The 21311-nt window shown below is 48.4% G+C and overlaps 2 long non-coding RNA genes across 2 annotated transcripts in view; both read right to left on the reverse strand.

Moving 5' to 3' along the window:
* Positions 1-851: 851 nt before the first annotated feature.
* Positions 852-1877, reverse strand: LOC116739489. Its single transcript, XR_004345601.1, has 3 exons — positions 1444-1877; positions 1268-1337; positions 852-977 (listed from the first exon to the last, which is right to left on the reverse strand). It is a non-coding gene; the product is annotated as an uncharacterized LOC116739489 (long non-coding RNA).
* A 164-nt stretch (positions 1878-2041) lies between these two features.
* Positions 2042-21311, reverse strand: part of LOC116739488 — a 182340-nt gene continuing 163070 nt past the window's right edge. Inside the window, exons 5-7 of the long non-coding RNA XR_004345600.1 lie at positions 16233-16356; positions 14684-14806; positions 2042-2868 (exon numbers count right to left, since the gene is read on the reverse strand). This is a non-coding gene — a long non-coding RNA (uncharacterized LOC116739488). The remainder of the gene's footprint in view (positions 2869-14683; positions 14807-16232; positions 16357-21311) is intronic.

Raw genomic sequence — 21311 nt, forward strand, 5'->3', positions numbered from 1 at the left:
CCAGAGGCCCAGATGGGAGGAGATGCCTGCGGGCCTGGCGCTCTCCGTGGGCCTCCTGCAAGTGCCCCAGCTTCTCTGCCCCTTCTCACCCCAGGACCACCTTTAGCCTGACCTCCATCCATCTGCCAAGTCAACACGATGTAGGAGACCCCTGGCTCCGCTGGCCGGTCCCAAAGTTCCAAGGACTCAGCTTGCTCTGCCCAAAAGAGTGGCCAACATCCCCTGGTACCTCTGCCAGGCCTTTACAAAGATTTCAAGCCCCAAACCCTAAAGAGAATAGGTGTCCCAGGCCCCCAACCTGATTCAAACAAGCCCCAAGTCAAGTTGTAAGATAAGAGTAAGGAACTCCGAGACGTTCCAGAGTTTTGCATGATGACTAATTTTAGGTCCTTTTTGTTTGTTTGGTTTTTAAAATAAATATTCCTCAATTATTAACAAAATTTTTTGGTGCATGGCTCTCTGCCAGTGTGCCAATAATGTTAACATTTAAGTATTCTTTTAGGAGGATTAGCTATGGCTTATGAAGCAAGTACTGGGAACACTGCAGCTGTGAAGGCTCCCCACGGGTTTACTCACCCAGTCCTCAGGATGGTTCCAGGAGACTGTGTTTTCGCCATCACCACTTTATACACGAGGAAACTGAGGCAGAGAGGGGTAAAGCAACTGGCCAAGATCACACAGCCAGGAAGTGAGAGGGAGGTTCCAACCTGGTCCTTCTCAGCATCCAGGGTCCAGCTATGTGTCACGTCTTCTGCAAAGCCTTCCCTGACCTCCCTGGTTGGAGCTGGTCCACCCTGACCCACCCCCAACCCTGCTGATCTTGCCCCTCCCCCCTTCTTTTGTAGTTCTACCTGCCATGAGCAATGGTGTAACTGCTTCTGTTGGGTCTACCTCCCTCCACTGCAAAGTCAGCTCTGAGAGGGCAGGAACTGGATCTGTGTGCATTGCTTCAGTCTCCCCAGGACCCAGCACTGAGCCTGGAACATGGCAGATGTTCCCTTAATATTTGGGGAAGGGGAAGGGAGAGAGGAAGGAGGGAGGGAGGGAGGGAGGGAGGGAGGGAGGGAGGGAGGGAGGAAGGGAGGGAGGAAGGAAGGAAGGAAGGAAGGAAGGAAGGAAGGAAGGAAGGAAGGAAGGAAGGAAGGAAGGAGCACAGTTTCCATCCTCAGGAAGCTCCCACTTGATGGGGGGAAATAGGCCTTATTGGCTGTAGTAGGTTGAACGGTGTCCCCCACCCAAATATCCACCAGGAACCTGTGAATGTTACCTTATTTGGGAAAAGGGTTCTTGGCGTTGTTAATGATCTCGAGATCATCCTGGATTATCGGGGTGGGGGGCTAAATCGAATGACAAGTGTCCTTATAAGAGAAGGAAAAGGCCACGTAAAGATGGGGGCAGAGGCTACAAGCCTTTGGGGTTCTCAGGTTACAAGCCAAGGAATACCTGGAGCCACCAGAAACCGGAAAAAGCAGTGAAGGATTCCTCCCTAGCTAGAACATTCGGAGGGAGCGTGGCCCTGCTGACACTGTGATTTTGGACTTCTGGCTTCAGGTCTGTAAGTGAACAAATTTTGGTTGTTTTAGGCCACTTGGTTTGTGGCAATTGGTTACAGCAGCCCCGGGAAACGAACACATTGGCCACCCATGGACGCTTCATCAATATTCAAACACCCACAGAAGGGCTTACGAGATGCAGGCACTAGGGGCCAATCAAAGGAGCTGCTCTCACAGAGGAGTGGCCAGCTCAGCTCTCCAGGCCTTTGGGGCACTTGCCTCTCCCCCCGACAGGGATGCCAGACGCCAGGCCTCTATTGCAGTATCAGTCATCCTTGCTACTATGATCAGACCTTCACAGTATTTTCTCACCCACCTTTTGGATTTCCTAGAATTCCCTTTCCCTCAGCTCACACCCCTGCCACGTGGAGCGACCTCTTCCTCACAGGTGCTTAACTCACCTAAACACACAAGGTGCTCGCTCCCCTCCTGTGCTGGTCCTGTCCCCCCCCACCCCCACCCCCGGCCCCGCTCAATGCCAAAGCCGCCTCCCGCTGGGAGCTTTCCAGAATGCCCTGATTGGAGGTGATTTCTCCCACTCCGTTTCTCCTAGCCTGTCTCTTCCAACAGCCTGTGGACTTGGGGAAGTGAATGCTTCATGCCCACCTCTCTGCCTACCAGCTGGCACACAGGGGAGGCATAGCAGTGAATGAGAGCCATGACCTTGGTCAGCCACAGCTTTCTGCTGCCCTCCACCTGGGTGCAGCCAACCTCCTGCTTCCCTTTGCTGTTAACACTGACCTTGGACCCCTCTCACGCCCTGCTCACCACCTCTGGCCACCGGCTCCCACCTCGCTGGTTCACAGCTTCTCCCTCAGGGCCAAGCTGGCTTTGCCTCGGGGCTTCGTGTTCCTTAAGAGACCGCTGGTTCTACCCACCCTGACCTCCCAGCTTCTGAGCAGTACCTGACAATGCCACTCAGACCGCAAAGCCAAGTGGTACCTGCCTGACAGGATGCTGCGAGAATGGATAACTCCCTTAGAACGGCATGGGCCGTACGTACGTAATAAGGACTCAGTAGTATCGGCCAGTGTCATGCGATGACGACCACGATGATGACAGTCACCACTATCACTCCCAGCTGGCCCCACGTCAATGCAGGTATCCGGGGGTCTGACAGGGGACAGCATCCCAACTTTGACTCAGGCCAATGACAGCCCCGAGAGCCGTGTGGGAAAGGCCTGGTCCTGGCCTTCGTCCACTGTGTCCTTTCTCATTCTGCGTCGGTTTCTGTGGTGCTGTCAGATGTTTTCAGAATGATGCGAGCGTACTTCTGAGGTCAGCTTCTAATCAAAAACGACTTCTAGACGGTGCCCTGGTTTAAAAAGAAAGAAAGAAGAAATGGAGTGAGTCATCATCCAAACCATTTGAATGAAACAAAGACACAACAAACCCTCTGCTTTCCTCTTGTGCCAGAACAGATTATCTCAGTCCTGCAGAGCCCAGCTGGAGGGAATTAAAGGTGATCTCCGGTTCGCCAGATAGGAAGGCGGCACAGCAGACCTGCCGTGACTCACGGCGAGGACCGCAGGGGTGTAGTTGCTTGGGGCAGAGTCTGGAACCCTTGGAGGGGCCTGCAGCCAGGGCAGCGACTCTGGAGGGGGCTCTGGGGCCTGACACTGATGGGTGGAGGAGCCAAGAGGCCAAGGGACTGAAGACCCAGGGAGCAGTCAAGGGGTGAGTGTGAAGAGACCCCAACATTGCAGGGACTGCCACCCCACAATATCTTCCAGGGAGCTGGAGGATGCTGCCAGACCTAAGTCGGGTTTCACAAATGTGCTAAATGCCCCTGATGACGATTTGAGTTGCAGTGTCAGCAATTCCTCTTCTAGATTTTCCCAGAGCCCACCAACCAACACAGTTGCCCTGGGGGAGAAGGGCGAACACAGCCATTTCCCAGGATTCTTGGTCTCCCTTTTGGAATGTTGCGTCTGCCAAGGTTCTGAGCTTGGAAGACTTTGCCAGACAAACTTTTCCCGGGAGTGGGAGGGAAGCTGAACTGGACAGAACTGAGGAGATGGGCTGAGCCGGCGGCTAGAGGTGGGCTCTGGCCCTCCACCCTGACTGTTATTCCAAGACGGGTAACTTCTGCTCGGAGTTGTCAAGATGGCTCACCGCATTTAGAAAATTAATTTTTTTGGAAAATTGAACTCGTTTCTAAAATGATAGCAATAACACATGCACATGATAAAATATTTTTTTCAATAATAAAATATTCGCCGCAAACATGAAGACAAATGTAGTATCTCAGAATATAAATATGTGAGGGGGGAAAAAAAGTAAAGCATAACACAAAATATCTCCTTCCACCAGAGTACTTGAGTACCTCCCCAGGGGTGTCAATTCTTGGCTTGGGTTTTCTAGTTTTTCTGATGGTAGAGTTTACCTTTAACAGTATATCTACTTCTACTTCTTGATTTATCAACCCTAGACTGTATTGAACAATTCCTTCCATTGAAAGATAAGGAAAATAGAGTAGTTACTCTGACTTCTGTCTGTTGTTACCCCTTCCCTCTTATGTACGTTATTTATATTATTTTTACTTCGTGGACCCTGAGGTCAGTATGTCTGTATTCATATCCCACCTCTGCCACGTTTTGCTGTGTAACTTTGAGCAAGTTACTTAACCTCTCTGTGTTCCAGTTTCCTTTTCAATGAAAAGGGGGATAATGATGGTTTCTGCTTCATAAAGTTGTCATGCAGATTAAAAGTGTTAATTCACACTAAGTGCTTAGAACAGTGCCTGCTGTATAATGTCTCAATGTGTTACTATTATTTCTCATAATTCTGCTCTAGAATTTAGAACTAAATCTTCTTTGAATTGTCAATAGGCTGACTCTAAAAACTGAAAACTAATAAACAGCACTGACATCACCAAGTAAGCAATATTCATTAAGTGTGAATGAACCCATGCAGAAGGAAATATGATTCCGAGTCACTGAAACTTTACCACTCAAAGGAGAATCTTCCAAGTGTCAGGTATAACACATAGTATTTTAGTTTCTTTCTAGTATTCTTTGCCTCTTCTGTACAGTTGTCAACTGCCACTTTTAAATAATGTATATGCCATCCTCTTTCTTAGATTCTTTTTCAGGAGGTTGACATAAATCCTTGAGCAATGTTTTCAAATAGAGTACATGGACTGTGAATTTTTAAATTCTTCGATGTCTAAGAATATCTTTATTTTGTTTAGTTATATAAGGAACCCTAGACTGAAACTCTTTTACCCTCAGAACATGGAAGACGTATCCTCATCATCTTCTGACATCCGAGTAGATGACAAATCTGGTGTTAATCTGATTTTCAATCTTTGGTAGTTTACCACTTTAAAAATTATTATTTCCAAAAGTCTGTAGGGTAGCCTCTTTATTCTTTTTTTAAAAACTTTATTTATTTTTGGCTGCGTTGGGTCTTTTTTGCTGCACGCGGGCTTTCTCTAGTTGTGGCGAGCGGGGGCTACTCTTCCTTGCCGTGTGCGGGTTTCTCATTGCAGTGGCTTCTCTTGTTGTGGAGAATGGGCTCTAGGTGCATGGGCTTCAGTAGTTGTGGCTTGCGGGCTATAGAGCACAGGCTCAGTAGTTGTGGTGCAAGGGCTTAGTTGCTCTGCAGCATGTGGGATCTTCCTGGACCAGGACTCGAACCTGTGTCCCCTGCATTGGCAGGCGGATTCTTAACCACTGCGCCACAAGGGAAGCCCTTTTTTTTTTTAATAATTAAAAAATATATTATATGTATTTATTTGGTTGTGCCAGGTCTTAGTTGCGGCAGGCAGGCTCCTTAGTTGTGGCACATGTCCTCCTTAGTTGCGGCTTGCCAGCTCCTTAGTTGTGGCATGCAAACTCTTAGTTGCGGCATGCATGTGGGATCTAGTTCCCTGACCAGGGATTGGCCCCAGGCCCCCTGTATTGGGAGCATGTAGTCTTAACCACTGTGCCACCAGGAAGTCCCGCCTCTTTTTTCTTAATGTTTTAAAATTTTCCCTGAGGTCTACAGGTATGCACTGTAAATGGAACCAGGTGAAGCATGTAATCTGAGGACCCAAGCCTTTCCTGGAGTTCAGGGAAGTGTTCCTCTCATTTCTTTTATTATTTCCTCCCTTCCAGTCTCTCTCTTCTTTTGAAATTCCCATTTCATAGCATCTGGAACTCCTGGATTTATCCTCTTTGTCTCAACTTTTCTCTTACATTTTCCAGCTTCGTCTCTTTACATTCTGGGAGATTTCTTCAATTCTGTCCTCCAGATCACTAACTTTATCACTGGCCATGTCTTATTTCTCAGCCCATTCATTGAAACTTTCAAATGTAATCCTATTTCTCATTTTCAAGCCTGATTCCTTCTTCTCTGACTATTCCATTTTCACAACAAACTCTTCTCATCAGTGCACTGTCTCTTGAATCCTCCTGAAGATACAAAGTAGAATGAAAATGATTTTTCTTCTCCCTGAATTCTCTTTGCTTATTCTAGAGTGACATATTCCATTTATCCACTTTGATCCTTCCCTTTTTTAAAAAAATGCTTTATTTATTTATTTATTTATCTTTGGCTGCGTTGGGTCTTCATTGCTGCATGCGGGCTTTCTCTAGTTGCAGTGAGTGGAGGCTACTCTTTGTTGCGGTGCACGGGCTTCTCATTGCGGTGGCTTCTCTTGTGGCGGAGCACGGGCTCAAGCTGTGTGGACTTCAGTAGCTGTGGCACGTGGGCTCAGTAGTTGTAGCTCGTGGGCTCTAGAGCGCAGGCTCAGTAATTGTGGCACACGGGCTTCAGTAGTTGTGGCACGTGGGCTCTAGAGCCCAGGCTCAGTAATTGTGGTGCACGGGCTTAGTTGCTCTGCAGCATGTGGGATCTTCCCAGACCAGGGCTCGAACCCATGTCCCCTGCATTGGCAGGTAGATTCTTAACCACTGTGCCACCAGGAAAGCCCTGATATTTCCCTTTTGTAATGTTTGTTTTCTCCATGTCTCCTGAGATCCCTTAAATGTTGTTTTGCATTTACAAATAAAGGATCAACTTGGTTAATGACTGTAAGAAGCATGGGTTTCTTCTGCAACTATATATGCTTTCCTTTCCCAAGGGGCCTCTCCTTGGGATGGTGGGATAAGCCATGGGCTGTGTATATGTGGGCAGAGCACACCTACCAGCGAGCCCCACTATAATGTACAACGGCAGAGGGCAAACAGTCAGGCCAGGGAGACCCCAAATTGCCAAAGCAAAGAGGAGTAAACAAACACGGGGTTTGCTTTTCTCTGCTAGAAGGAAGTCTGCAGTAGGCAGTCCACAGATGGTGGGGCTCAGTGTCATCAAGGACCCAGGCTCCCCCTGGGTACCCCTTTGTCATGTCTGACAGATGCTGCTGCACCTGCAGAAACTCCTGAGCTTCTGGTAGGAAGAGGAAGACCAGAGAAGCGAGAAGGGAGGGTGTTTCTATCAGGAAGCTGAAAGCTGTTCCAGATATCCCCAGCAGATTTCTGCTCACGTTCACGGTCTCAAGGGAGACTGGGAGATCAAACTTTTTAGCCAAGTGCTTTGTGATCTTGACCAAAGCAGGGGTCCTCTTAGGAAGGAGGAACGAAACTAGAAACTGACTAAGCTATTAACTGTGTGTGTGATGGGTGCTTCTGTATCTTCCCGCCTGGGAGGAGCTGCTTATTCTCCCCTCCAGCCCATGTCTGTGACGGAGATCTCCGTTTTCTCTCCTCTCTCAGCCCTATGGCAGAATTGCTATTTGTCTCCTAATATTAACATTCTCCTTCCTTTTTAGTACTAGGACTCCCATTTTTACTGGCATGTGGCCACCTAGAACGACCATATTTCCCAACCCTCCTTGCAGCTGTGTGGCCAAGTTCCAGTCAATGGATGGTGCTGAAAGTCAAGGCTCCAACTTCTGGGTATGTCCATAAAAGGAAGAGGGTTGGGAGGGTTTTTTTTTCTCTCTCTCTCCCCTCCCCCCATTTCCCATTGGCTAGTCTGCAGGTGTGGGTGGAGAGTTACCTGGAGCACCCTAGTGATGGCAGAGCATCAGGTCACAGAGAATGAGGACCTGATAGAAAGAGAGGAAAACGACAGATAGAGAGCTAGAGGAGGGGAGGAGAGAGAGAGAGAGAAAAAAGATATTAATCTTGTTTTAACCCTTGTTATTTGAGCCTTTGTTGCATATCTTAGAAAATGACAATCCAAACAGCCACCTTAAAGATGGCTTCTCAGGCCCATTTGTTCCCTTAATCACTATCACTGGTTGTGGAAGGAGAATAATGGCCCCCTATATGTGTCCACATGCTAATCCCCAGAACCTGTGAGTGTTTCCTTCCATGGCAAAAGGGGTTTCAAAGATGCGATTAAGTTACGATTATGAGATGAGAAGATTATCCTGGATTAATCACAAGGGTCCTTAAGAGGGAGACAGGAGGGTTGGAGTCAGAGAGGGAGATGTGATGACAGAGAGATTTGAAGATGCTCCTGGCTTTGAAGATGGAGGGAAGAGCCACAAGCCAAGAAGGCAGGAGGCTTCTGGAGGCTGGACAAGCAAGGGAACGGAGCCTTGCCTTCAAGAAGGAACTTGGCCTCGACTTTAGGATTTCTGGAACTGCAGAACAGTAAGATCCTTAATTTGCATTATTTTAAGCCATTAAGTTTGTGGTAATTTGTTACAGTGGCCATAGGAAACCAACACACTAGTTAAGGACACTGTCCATAAGAAAACAAAAGTAGCCATTTGTAGTGTTTCATCCAACACTCATAATGAAAATTCATAAACAAATGAGATTTGTGCACTACTCATTTAATCTTCACAACCCTGCCAAGGAACTACTCCTATCTAACCCCGTTTTACAGATGAGGCAGTAGAGGCTCAGAGAGGTTATGTACATCATCTAAGGTCACACAGCTAGTAAGTAGCAGAGCCAGGATATGTTCCTATGTGTTGTGCTCCTGCCTCCATCTTCAAAAGACTTAGGTTCAGAAGAGAAGAGTACACGGTGAAACCCACGACCTGTGGGTCAAGCTGGGAAGTAATGATTTGTCAGGACATCCTTCTAACCTCCTAAGCCTCACTCTTCTGGTTAAAAAGAGTCTTTGCTCTGCTGACGTTTGGTAGCTCAGAGACCCCTCATTTGCAGCTGCCCATGAGCACACTGCAGCCTCTTCCCTCTGTTTGGGAGAACAGCTCTCCTGTGATGACAGAGGCATGAGTCAGGTGTGCTGAAGGGGGCCTGGGGCCAGGGGACCCTCAAGAGCAGCTGTGATCAGAAAACTGCAGGGGCGGGCCCTCTGCGAAATCTGAGAGGCTCCCCACCCCATTTCAACACACCCTGGGGACCCTTTGGGCATCTCCCCATCAAGGCTACTTACAAAGGAGTTGGAGGGTTACCCAGCCCGTGAGTGAGGGAATCTTGGGTCCCTTGCATATTTCAATTTTCTGTTTTACGTGCAGACACCTCTCTCAAGGCCCAGCGCTGCCGCTACCTGGGTGTCTGCTCAGGGGCAGACCCCCTTCCCTCTTTATCTGTATCCCCCTCTCTATCGTGTCTGATATGGGAGGTGGGTGATTAAAATGCATCATGCCAGAGGTCCCTGTGCCTCCTGTTGGCCCCAGGTACCCAGAGCTTCTCACTGATCCCAGGCGAAGCATATCTTACTTCATACTCAATGCCATAAACCTTTGTACCCTCATCTTTAAGAGACCCTACCTTGCCCAGAAATAAACCCACACACCTACGGTCAAGTAACCTGTGACAAAGGAGGCAAGAATATACGGTGGAGAAAAGACAGTCTCCTCAACAAGTGGTGCTGGGAAAACTGGACAGCTACAGGTAAGAGAATGAAATTAGAACATTCTCTAACACCACAGACAAAAATAAACTCAAAATGGATTAAAGACCTAGATGTCAGACCAGATACTATAAAACTCCTAGAGGAAAACATAGGCAGAGCACTCTGATGTAAATCGCAGCAAGATCTTTTCAGATCCATCTCCTAAAGTAATGGAAATAAAAGAAAACAAACAAATGGGACCTAATTAAACTTAAAAGCTTTTGCACAGCAAAGGAAACCATAAACAAAACGAAAAGACAACCTACAGAATGGGAGAAAATATTTGCAAACGATGTGACCGATAAGGCATTAATTTTTAAAATATATGAAACAGCTCATACAACTCAATATCAAAAAACAAACTACCCAATCAAAAATGGGCAGAAGACCTAAATAGACATTTCTCCTAGAAGACATATGGATGGAAAACAGGCACATGAAAAAATGCTCAACATTGCTAATTATTAGAGAAATGCAAATCAAAACTACAATGAGATAGTAGTTTTGACTCTTCTGACTCTGGTCAGAACAGCCATCATTAAAAAGTCTACAAATAATAAATGCTGGAGAGGGTGTGGAGAAAAAGGAACCCTCCTACACTGATGGTGGGAATGTAAATTGGTGCAGCCACTATGGAGAACAGTATGGAGGTTCCTTAAAAAACTAAAAATAGGGCTTCCCTGGTGGCGCAGTGGTTGAGAGTCCACCTGCCGATGCAGGGGACACGGGTTCGTGCCCCGGTCCGGGAAGATCCCACATGCCGCGGAGCGGCTGGGCCCGTGAGCCATGGTCGCTGAGCCTGCACGTCTGGAGCCTGTGCTCTGCAATGGGAGAGGCCACAACAGTGAGAGGCCCGCGTACCGCAAAAAAAATAACTAAAAATAGAGTTACCATATATGCTCCTGCAATCTTTCTCCTGGGCATATATCTGGAAGAGACAAAAACTTTAATTCAAAAAGATATATGCACCCCAATGTTCACTGCAGCACTATTTACCATAGCCAGGACATGGAAGCAACCTTAATTTCCATCAACAGATGAATGGCTAAAGATGTGGTACATATACACAATGGAAGACTACTCAGCCATTAAAAAGACTGAAATAATGCCATTTGCAGCAACATGGATGGACCTAGAGATTATCATACTAAGTGAAGTAAGTCAGAAAGAGAAAGGACAAATACCATATGATATCACTTGTATGTGGAATCTAAAATACGACACAAATGAACTTACCTAACGAAACAGAAACAGACTCACAGACAGAGAACAGACTTGTGGTTGCCGAGGCAGGAGTGGTGGTGCAGTGGGGATGGAGTGGGAGGCTGGGCTTAGCAGATGCAAACCATTACATACAGAATGGATGAACAACAAGGTCCTACTGTACAGCACAGGGAACTATATTCAATATTCTGTAATAAACCGTAATGAAAAAGAATACATATGTGTAACTGACTCACTTCGCTATACAGCAGAAATTAACACAACATTGTAAATCAACTGTACTTCAATAAAATACACTTTTTTAAAAAGAATTTTTAATCTATTAGCAAAACCAGCTTATCCCTTTTCTTTCCCCTTCGTAACAATAACATTATATTTCTAGACCATATAGCTGCTGAAGGTGTAGCTTATTCGGGATGGCCATTATCCATCTTCTGGATTTTAGCTGAGCCCAGCTAAAATCCAGAAGTGCCATTATCCAGGAAGAAGGAGAAAATAAATTTGGGGGACAAACAGCAGTCTCTGACACACTGACATTTAAAAATCGGGACATTTTAGGTTCTGGGGCACCTTGATTATAAGTAAAACTAACATGCATGGAGTACCTCTATGTGCCCTCCTTGTATCAGCCAGACGAAGGCGGTGCTCCAGAGACTGGGGGCCGGCATTCAAACTTGCCCCTAGGGAAGGCAAAGCCAAGCTCCTTCCCCTACTCTGTCTGTGTGCTGGATGGCCACACTGGAGAAAGCTTCAGAATGGCCCAGTGAGTAAATGTCACAGCCCCACCCCCTAGAGGGTGACATCATCCCACCGTCTGGAGCAGACAGCGTTCCTGCTCTCAATTCCTTTCCTCCTGATCCTTGAGGGCCCCCCAGGCACAAGGCTTCCTTCCAGAGTATGCTTGCTCCCATCTGGTCCTGGCGGGGCGGGAGGGGCACCATGGAAGGTGCTTGAGGGTACCGTTGGCACCACCCCTCCCTCAGGCCCTGGAAAGGCCACCTGGCCACCTGTTGCCCTGGCTCCCCAGCCCTGCTAGCCCCGGAAGCCAAGGAGCCTAGCGGGGAAGCTGAGCTGGCGATGGTGAGGCTGTCCCTATTGGAGGGTGCTGGGCTCCCCCAGGGCCACAGCTCCTGGCTGCTCTGACAGTGCAGTGTCTGCCTTCCACCTCTCAGAGGGGCATAAATATTGCTCCTGGAGATTAGCTGGGCCCCATGCTCCCGTCTGCAGCCTCTCCAAGGGGCGCGAGGAAGGACTGAGTCATGGCCCCCAGCTCTTTCTAAATTGGACTTAAAATGAAAAAATAAATAACAGAGGGAAAGGGCCTGATTGTTTTTAAGAGCAGAAGAATGAGCTTTCTTTGTGCTTGTACGTCTCCAGGAGGACCCCGGGGAGTGAGCTCAGAGCAGCCGCTCCCCCTCCCCAAACTTCACCTTCAGGGTGAAGGTGCAGTCTGGGGAGGCAAAGAAAATATTGTGATAAAGTCTAAGTTACTGCTGATGCCTGCCAGGCCACTTGACGAAGTGGACTGAGTGCAAACAAATCTCCCAGCTCCTTCCTCTCTGCAAATGTTGGTAGGGGAGGCCAGGCCTGGGCTCAGAGCCAGCCCCTCACTGGCCAAGCCCTGCTCGGCACCCTTGAACATTTCTCCTCTTGTTTCTTTCTCCAGAGTACACGGGACTCACTAAACAACCTGTGGGACCCAGTGCAAAGTGAAAACGCAGGGCCCTGGTTCGAACAGCAGGAAAAAAAAGCGCTGCTACAGGTACTAAAGGTACTAAAATATAAAGGTTTTTCCCTTTCTTCTGCGGTCTCTCTCTCTTGACTTATTACGGTGTTTTTTATTCCCAACTTAATGTTCTAAGTACAGGGAAACATTTTAATTTTAAACTATTACATTCAATTATATTAAACTCATAGGATATTAAATTCATGAATGGCATGCATTTTTGCCATTATTTTTTATATGGCACAATCCCAACACTAAATACAAATAGAAGAGCATGTAACCTGTAAGCAGAATCACCAAAATCACACAACTTCTATTTCCTGGCTCATATATGCATGGGTACCAGAGGAGTGGAAACGCCGCACAAAATGAACTCAACTGTTTTACGGTTGACCCTGAACAACATGGGCTTGAATTGTGCAGGTCCACTTATTGAGGACTTTTTTTTCATTAAAAAAAAAAAAAAACCTAAAACAAAAAAACCCACACGATCCCCGGTTGGTTGAATCCACAGATGCAGAACCAAGGATAGAATGGCTGATAGAACGGATCCATCAGTCACAGTCACATTTTGGATGGATCTATCCAAAATCCATCCGTGGATTTTGGATCCACAGCAGGTCCTGGAAACAGTCCACCCCCGACACTGAGGGGCGAGGGTCTTTCACTTCTTGGTACATTCTACAGACACTCTCCACCTTCCGCTTACTGGTGAGTAAGGAAGGACTGACAGGCGAAGGAACCGTAGGTTTCATACTGTCTTCCCCTTTCCTTCCAAGTCATCATTTTCAGTGTAAATGGTTGACTAATACAAGGAAGTAACACGCGTGAGGGGGGGGTTGCTGGGTTGTTCGTGTTTCTTTCTGCCTTTGCCTTCTTTCTGCATTGAAAGCAAGTTGTGGTTCTGACAGAAAGCTGACAGCGCCCCCAGTACGGCTCAGTTATGTAGGTAACACACTTGCCTTGGACTTGCTTTGAGTCTCACTGACCTGCCGCGTGTGGTGGGTACCCGGGGATTCTGATGTCACGGGGAATAGCGAACACGTATGGAATGGAACGGAGCTGTGCACGCGGCGCGCATCTCCTCTGGGCACGTACACGCACGCTTCTTGTCCCATCGGACTTCACGTAAAAAATACAAATTCAAGGACAACTTTATTAGGAATTTTAAGATGACGAACGTGCCAAGTGCAGGGCCTATCTGAGCACGGGGCCTTGTGCAAGAGCACAAGCTGCACAGCCATGAAGCTGAGGACACGTTTATTTTTCTGACTCTCAACATACGTATATTGTGGACAAATTAAGAAGCACAGTCAAGCAAAATGTGAATGGACAATTATCTCCTAGAGATAACGACCATTAACGCAGGTCATGTAACTTTCTGGATGTTTCTCGAGGCCTGTGACACCAGATAACTTACGGAAACTCTCTGATGAATTCTCTAATGGCTTCCCTTCTGCCTAGACCACAGCACACGCTCCCTGCAGGCCAGCCGGCCCAGCACTAGCCCGTCTTCTGCCCCCTGCTCTGTCCCTCCCTCACTCTGCCCCAGGCACTGGGCCTCTTTCTGAGAACAAAGCCTTCTTGCTTTTGCACCTGCTGTTGCCTGCACCTAGGATCCCATCCACAGCTCCTATGTGACTGCCTCTTCACCTTCAGGTCCCAGATCCACTGTCACCTCCTCTGAGAGCCCTGCTCTGACCACAAAGGGCCTCCCGGTCATTCCTCATGAAAGGTCAGACCGGTAACTCCCACCAGGGCTACGCTTGGTACTGACGGGGGTCAGATTGAGTTTCTGAACCAATCACGATGGGGGTTAGATGTTTACCATTGGCTTAGGCTGGGTGGGCCACCTTTGGCCTGCTGGCTTTGTGAGTAAAGTTTTATTGGAACACGGCCAAGCTTATTTATGTGTCATCTGTAGCTGCTTTCCTGTCACAACATCAGAGTTGATTAGTTGTGACACTGTGTGGCCTGCGAAGCCTTAAATATTTACTATCTGGTCATTTATTGAATATGTTTGCCGACCCCTGGGTTCAATTAAGTAGAGCTTTCTGCTGGATCTAGGGGTGGGGTCAGCTTCCCCGGAGTCTCACGGCTGCATCAGAAAGGGATCAATACCTAAACAAAGTGGGGTTGGCAAGAAGAAAGAGGAAGGGGGGTGTAAAAGCTGAGTGGTCAACCACCATTTTCAGTAAAGACACACGTACAGTAAACATAAAGTGTGTTCCCCTTTATGGCAGTGCTGTGATTTATTGAGTAAATCTTATGAGAAGTGATATCTAGATTGCTTCTAAATTTTTATCATTACAAATATTACTATGATGTACATCCATATGCATACATCCCTTGAACCCTGCCCACTTTTCCTTACCTAGATGGGTGGTCGCAGTAATGGGCCTGAGCTGTTCTCCTGTGGTACCAACCTCCGTCATCTTCCAGGGTGGGTGAGGAGATCAGAGTCTGGCCTCATCCTCCAAGGTGAGTAGGAGGGTACCTGTTGAGGTGACAGGCCGCACGGAAGGCTGATGTCAGTGGAGGGGCTCCGTGTGGGTCACTGCAGCCTCACAACACACTTGGAAGGCTGGCTTTCTTGCTGCTCTTTTATCCCAAGTAAATGGAGGCTCAGAGATGCACAGTCACTCACTCAAGGTCACACAGCCCATCAGTGGCCGAGCAGGGAATCAGATTCGAGGCGTCCTGTACTATGTGGTCGTACTGGGGAGCTGGGGAAGGGCACTGCATTGCTGGACTGGCCTGTGAGGCTCTGGGATGATTATAGAGGGTTAAAAACATCCCAAACACAAACCCCCTCTTACACCCGCTGGATGCTGCTGTGAACTTTTCAACCAAAACCCAAGTATTTTGTCCTGTACTTGGAGGTTAAACCACAAGTACGCCTCTCCAGGGAGGAGCAACACGCCAGCCCAAATTGCTAAGGTACTCAAGAATGGGACGGAAATGTTCTACACGGGGCGGTAGAGGGGAGGAATTGGGGGTGCGTCCAAAGGCTCTGGGATGGGAGACAGACAGCCAGGCCCCGAAGACAAAGGTTGCCCCTTCCCAAGGCAGTCGGGGCCTGCTGATAGCCTTTTTCTGGCACCTCCTGGTGGGGAGATTGTTTAATGACGGGCCCTGGCAAAACCACTTCGACCAGTGCTTCAGTTTCCCTCTTTTATTATAAATCCGCTTAAAATATTTGGGCACTCCCCAAAGTACCCAGAGATCTGTGTTGGGGACTCAGCACTACCCACACTGGTGCTTGCCAAATTCAAGCCATCCCAGCCGGTCCTTGGGATTTGGGCCACATCTGAGTACCAGCTCCACTATTACATAGATAGATAGATAGATAGATAGATAGATAGATAGACAGATAGATAAATATGTGTGTATTTAAGTTGACTCATTTTTTCGCTTAATAAATGTACTTTAAAGGAAGCTTAAAATCATTACTATTGATAATATATTAGTACCATTTGTCATAGAAAGAAGGCAAACATGAAAGTGCATAACCATTTTCTTAAACATGTCCATTAATGCAACACCTGACTGTCCCTGGTGCCACCAGGGCCACATGTCCACCTTTCGGGAGCCATGACTTGGCACACGCAGTGCTTCTGAGGCCACACAGATACGTGGACCCTGAGCCCGAACTCGCTCACATCTCCCAAATGCCCTCCAGTGGCCCCAGTTTCTTGCTGGCACCTGCCCAGATTCTTTTCACTTGGCCTCACCTCCCCCATCCACCAGCCGCAAGCCTGGGGTGCCAGATTTCATGGAGATTTTCTCCCAGCCCCTAGGGGAGGTTTTTCCGGAAATGAAGCCACAGTCATCAGCAGATGTGGTATGAATTAGGAGGGGCTGAGCAATCTGCCAGCCTCCTTTCTAACCCCACCCCATCACCTGGAGCTGGAAACCCTTACCTCTCTGGTCTGGCAGGCAGACAGGCCGGTTGCCCCACGTGCACCTCCGCTCACGTGTCCTTCTCCAGCAGCATCTGTCCTATGTGTGTCTCCCTGGCTTTCAACACTCCACAAGCACCGACCACTGCAAAGGGAACCAGGCTCTAAAACTCATCCAGAAATGGAGGGAACTTTAAGCCTGGCACTGATCTGTCTTTCCAGAAATTTCTTCCACTACTAACTCACCCAGAGGAAGGTTGGTTGGGGGTTTGAGGGGAGGGATAGGTCAGGGTTATACAAGGTCTAAAGACAAATGCAGGCAGACCTATGCCCCTTCTTTACTCCTGCCTCAGCCCATGCAGAGGAAACTGTGCCCTTTCTGAAGAAACGTTTCCACAACTCTCCTTCCTAAGGGAATAGGAGTGACACCCAATTGGTGGTAGAAAAATAGCTGTGTATTTACTGGGACTCTCCATCCCCCACCCCCTTCCTCCCTCTCCCTTGTGGGTAAGCCTGCAGTGGCCAGTTCTGCCTGTGTCCGGACCCCTGAAAATTCAGTCCCGGGCAGTAGTAGAAAGAAAGCCTGACCGTGGCCACACATCCAAGGCCCGTTTTCCAACCTTCCATCATGAATTTGTTGTTGTTGTTCTCCTATGTTCAACAGACTGTGATTGATTGAACCTCAGGATCCGTTCCCCTTCGCTTCCACAGTAACTGAAGATTTTCACTGTGCACTGGGCTGCCCAGAATAATGACGACATTTCCCATCCGCCCCTGCGTTTAGTGTGGTCACGTGATTAATTCGGCCTTCTCCTGTGAATTAAAGGGGCACCCCCCAACTTCTAGACAGTAACTTGAAGTGGAAAGGGACCTGCCTTTCCTCTAGCTGGCTTTACCAGAATAAGGCTAGGGTTTTTGGTCCCTAACTGCCTTTGTGTCTCTATCTCATCAAGCTCAGGGCTTGAGGGAAAGAGTGTTTCAATGGCAACAATGAATACTATCATGATCCACTGTGAGTAGCTACCACCCAATGAGGTAGGCAGTCTCTACTCAGCCTAACAATAATAATATCAGCATCACATTGATAGTGACTTATTGCTTACTCCCTTCAATCCATGAACACAGCCCATGCATGATTTGGTTTAGTCCTGAGGGGCTGGTTTTATTAACTCCATAGGAAACTAAGGCTCAGAGAGGTTAAGTAACTTGGCCAAGGTCACACAGCTAGCAAGGTTCAACTCAAGATTATCTGTGAGGCCAACGCTCTTAACAACACTATTTTGCCTACCCCAAATAGCAACCGCTACCATTTTTTGAGTGCTCGCTTTATGCCAAGGACTCAATAAAGCCCTTTAACTATATCAATTAATAATCCTCCAGCGTATCTACAAGGCAGACATTCTCCCCCCGACCCCCTCTTGCAGATGAGGACATCTGCTATGGAGAGGTGAGGAGACGGCGTCTACTGCTCTGAGAAGAGGCGTGCATCTCCCAAGGGGCAGCTCTTACCTGCTCGTGAACCTCCCAACAAGCTGACCTCTGAATCCAACTGGTATTCCCCACCCTCCACCCCCAAGGCCATAGCTTACTTATGAGGCCACAGAGGAATGACCGCACTTCTCAACTTCCTGAACCCAGAGGCCACACCCCCAGAGGCAGAGGCTGTTGCCTTTGTGAAGAGTAGTCAGGCTGGGTAAGGGAACAGCTCCATAATTTCCAGCTTGGCAATGGTCCCCGGGATGGCCTCCTGGCCCTCACTTCTCTCTCACTGCATCCCAAATTCCATAAACAAACCAGGGTCTGGGCCCCGAGGCTGGTTATCTAGTTCAGGTGTCTGCAAACTACTGCCCAAGGGCCATATCTGGCCCATTGCTTGTTTTTGTACCACACAGGAGCTGAGAATGGTTTTCACATTTTTAAGTGGTGGGAAGAAAAGTTAAAAAAGAATAATAGTTCATGATGTGACAATTATATGGATTTTTGACTGCCTCTAACCACAGAATGTGGCAGAAGTGACACAGAGTGACTTCTGAGGCCACGCAGCTTCTGTAGTTTGCCTTTGGGACATGTACCTTTGAAGCCCTGGAGCTGCCATGTAAGAAACTCAGCCACCCTAAAGCCACCACACTTGACATACCAAGAAGGGAGATAACCCAGAGATAGAGAGAGCTGCCTGGGGAGCCCCAGCTGTTTGAACGCACAGCCACCTTCAGCATCAGCATCAGCATCTGCATCAGCATCAGCACCAGCATCTGCATCAGCATCAGCATCTGCATCAGCATCAGCACCAGCATCTGCATCAGCATCAGCATCAGCACCAGCATCAGCATCAGCATCTGCATCAGCACCAGCATCTGCATCAGCATCAGCACCAGCATCTGCATCATCAGCACCAGCATCTTCATCAGCATCAGCATCTGCATCAGCACCAGCATCTGCATCAGCATCAGCACCAGCATCTGCATCAGCATCAGCATCTGCATCAGCATCAGCACCAGCATCTGCATCAGCATCAGCACCAGCATCTTCATCAGCATCAGCACCAGCATCAGCATCAGCATCAGCATCTGCATCAGCACCAGCATCTGCATCAGCATCAGCACCAGCATCTGCATCATCAGCACCAGCATCTTCATCAGCATCAGCATCTGCATCAGCATCAGCATCTGCATCTGCATCAGCATCAGCACCAGCATCTGCATCAGCACCAGCATCAGCATCAGCACCAGCATCTTCATCAGCATCTGCATCTGCATCAGCATCAGCATCAGCACCAGCATCTTCATCAGCATCTGCATCAGCATCAGCATCTGCATCAGCATCAGCATCAGCATCTGCATCTGCATCAGCACCAGCATCTGCATCAGCACCAGCATCTGCATCTGCATCAACATCAGCATCAGCACCAGCATCTGCATCTGCATCAACATCAGCATCAGCATCAGCACCAGCATCAGCATCAGCATCTGCATCAGCATCAGCATCAGCACCAGCATCTGCATCAGCACCAGCATCTGCATCTGCATCAACATCAGCATCAGCACCAGCATCAGCACCAGCATCTGCATCTGCATCAACATCAGCACCAGCACCAGCATCAGCATCTGCATCAGCATCAGCATCAGCATCAGCATCTGCATCAGCACCAGCATCTGCATCAGCACCAGCATCAGCACCAGCACCAGCTGTGAGAGCCAGTGGGACTTCAGGGATTCCTGATGCCAGCTTTCCTGCAAGCCACCATAGCTGACACCATGTAAAGCAAAGACAAGCTGTCCCCGCTGAGCCCTGCCTCGCTTGCAGATTTATGAGATTAGTGAATAAATAAAGGCTGTTTTTTAAGCCCCCAAAGGTAAAGTGGCATGTTCAAGGTCATCACCAGCTCGTAAGTGACAGAGTTCCACCTCTGTTCAACTCCAGAGCCTCTCTGCCCTTTGCAGTGTGAGGATGTGTTCGAAGAGCTTAGCCCAACAAAGGGGTTCACACTTTGGCAAACTCGCATCAGAATCGTGTGGGGATCTTGCTAAAAACGTGGATTTCTAAGTCCTAACCCAGACCTAGTGAATCAGAACCTCAATGTTATGCTTTTTAATACGTGGCCCGGGAGGGTCTTCACCACAGTTAACAGTTCCCACCCATCAGTCTGAGATGCAGAAGGGAATGCAGTCACCAAACACCAGCTAACTGCCTTCAAGGACTGCTTCCCAGTGGCCAGCTGTGGACCAGGCACTGCTCTGACCCCTGGGGAGTCATAAAAGAAAACAACGCATAAAGAGCAAAACAAAGAAATGAAAGATAAAATGACATAAAAACAGAGAAAGCCCCCAACCTCGTGCAAATTTCAGTTTAGGGCAAGTATGAGCCTTGGTGTTAGGGAAATAGATGACAAAAAACAAGCAAAGAATAAGATTATTCCAAAGAGTATTAAGTGCTGGGAAGGAAATCAGACGGGATGACGGGGCACAGTGGAAGGTAGGGGCCGTTTCAGACAGCGGAGGAGGGAGGAGGTCAGGCGAGAAGGTTCCAAGTGTGACAGCAGGGGTCAGGCATGCTGGGCACTTGATGTACATCACTCCATTTGATGCTCATGGCTTCCCTGCACAGGATTTATTAGGGTTCCCACCCTCCACCGCTTTTACACAAACCTCCTTCTAGAGGCTCCATCTCAATCAGTGGCAAATCCACCTTTCCCATTGTATGAGTGTCCCGTGGCTGCTAAAACTAAAGTACCACAACCTATGTGGCTAGAACGATGGAAATTTATTCTCCCCCAGTTCTGGAGGTCGGAAGTCAGATGTCATGGTGTCCACATGGTTGGTTCCTTCTGGAGGCACTGAGGGCACATCCAGCCCGTCCTGCCCCTCTAACTTCTGGTGGCTGCCTGGCCATCCTTGGCGCTCCTTGACTTGTAGATGCATCACTCCATCTCTGCCCCCATCTTCCATGCCCAACTCTGTGTGTCTCTGTGTCCTCTCCTTTTCTTACAAAGATATCTGTCATTGGATTGAGGGTCCACCTTTATCCAGGATCATGTCATCTTGAGATCCATAACTTAATTACCTCTGCAAGACCCTTTTCCCAAATAAGGTCACTATCACTGGTTCAAGGGGTTGGAACTCAGGCACAGCCTTTGGGGGGGCACTACTGAACCCACGACAAAGTTTCTCAGGTCAAAAACATTTGGGGTCACTCTCGATGGTGACTCTCTCTCTTATAACCACCCCCAAGCCATCAGCCAAACATCTACTGTCCCAGCTTCAAAATATACCCCGAATATCTTCCTCACCACCCCCCGCCCCATTTTCCTCTCATCGCCTCCCACCTGTACTCCCGTGGCCGCCTCCTCTGGGCTCCCTGCCCCTCCCTGATGCCCCACAGTCCATGCTCAACATAATAGCAGAAGGACTCTGTCAAAATCCGGCCAATCAAGTCCTTGCTCTGCTCAAAACTTCGCAGTAGCTTCTCATCTAAATAAGAGTACAGCGAAGGTCCCAGTGAAGTTCCAGAGCCCCAGGTCTCCCCGCATCACCGCGCTCCAACCTCCTCTGCTGCAGCCACGCTGGCCGCTCGCTGCTCCAGAATACCAGCTGTGCTTCTGCT

The sequence above is a fragment of the Phocoena sinus genome, chromosome 15, assembly GCF_008692025.1.
Source record: "Phocoena sinus isolate mPhoSin1 chromosome 15, mPhoSin1.pri, whole genome shotgun sequence".
NCBI classification, from domain to species: domain Eukaryota; kingdom Metazoa; phylum Chordata; class Mammalia; order Artiodactyla; family Phocoenidae; genus Phocoena; species Phocoena sinus.